The sequence below is a fragment of the Propithecus coquereli genome, unplaced genomic scaffold (assembly GCF_000956105.1).
Source record: "Propithecus coquereli isolate 6110/MARCELLA unplaced genomic scaffold, Pcoq_1.0 Scaffold357, whole genome shotgun sequence".
Lineage (NCBI taxonomy): Eukaryota > Metazoa > Chordata > Mammalia > Primates > Indriidae > Propithecus > Propithecus coquereli.
Genome location: NW_012149252.1, coordinates 241,278 through 242,376, shown reverse-complemented (window position 1 = coordinate 242,376; position 1,099 = coordinate 241,278). Strand labels below are relative to the sequence as shown.

General features: G+C 37.0%; 1 protein-coding gene across 1 annotated transcript in view; it reads left to right on the top strand.

Annotated features, from left to right (window-relative positions):
- XRCC5 (X-ray repair complementing defective repair in Chinese hamster cells 5 (double-strand-break rejoining)) overlaps positions 1–1,099 on the top strand; it is a 91,479-nt gene that overhangs the window by 48,190 nt on the left and 42,190 nt on the right. The gene's annotated exons all lie outside the window — the stretch shown is intronic.

Sequence of the window (1,099 nt, the reverse complement as noted above, 5' to 3'; positions counted from 1 at the left end):
GTGCCCGGCCTAAGCAGAGCTTTTGCAGTGTGCTTCCCCCTTCTCAGGAAGGTTGGAGCTTGGGGAGATCGCATCGTTTTTTGTTGGTCCATTCTTCTCTCTTTGAAATAAGATTATAATCACTTTCTCTGGTCCTCACTCTATGTAAACCATAAAGGAGGCCTATCCTGTTCTTCTTCCTTTCTTCCTTTAAATAATTATTGTCATGAATTGCCTATAGAAAAACCTATGTGATAATCTAACCTATGTAGAATCTATGTATAATCATAACCTATGTATAATCTAAAGAACATGAAACATCTCAGTGTTCAGATTTTTTTGTAGAGATTTTGTCGTGGGCTTTATTTTGCAGCTTTCCATTTAGTCAAAATGATAGGATAATGAGTGTTAATATATGAGTCTTAATCTCCAAGTATTAATACATAAAATTTAAGTTAATATAGGTCCATTTCTTTAATATATGACCTTAGAACAGGATTCACAAGTTTAGGATTTCTCCAAACTAATTATCCTTTGACACCTGAGATCTTTATTTAATGAGAAGGTTTTTGGAACTTGAAAATATTGCCTTATTTTAAGTGGCATCAGTTTGAATCAATGAATCTTAAAAAATGTCCCTTATTGGCCTGGTGTGATGGGGTCATGCCTGTAATCCCAACACTTTGGGAGGCCAAGGAGGGAGGATTGCTTGAGGCCAGAAGTTCGAGACCAGCCTAGGCAATAGTGAGACCTCATCTCTACAAAAAACAAAAAAATTAGCTGGTTGTTGTGGTGTGTGCCTATAGCTCCAGCTGCTCAGGAGGCTGAGGCAGGAGAATTGCTTGAGCCCAGGAGTTTGAGGCTGCAGTGAGCTATGATGATGGCACCGCACTTCAGCCTGTGCAGCAAAGCGAGACCCTGTCTCAAAAAAAAAAAAAAAAGTCCCTCGTTAGCAAAATACACTAGGAAGGATAGTTATAAGACATACCTTTATTCCTACCTCAAACAGAAATTCTGTCAGAAAAATTGAATGTCTGAAAAATGATTTGAATTTCATTTAGATTTTTTATATAGTAAAGGAAAAACAATCATGATTTTATTTGTTCTGAGAACTTTTCTG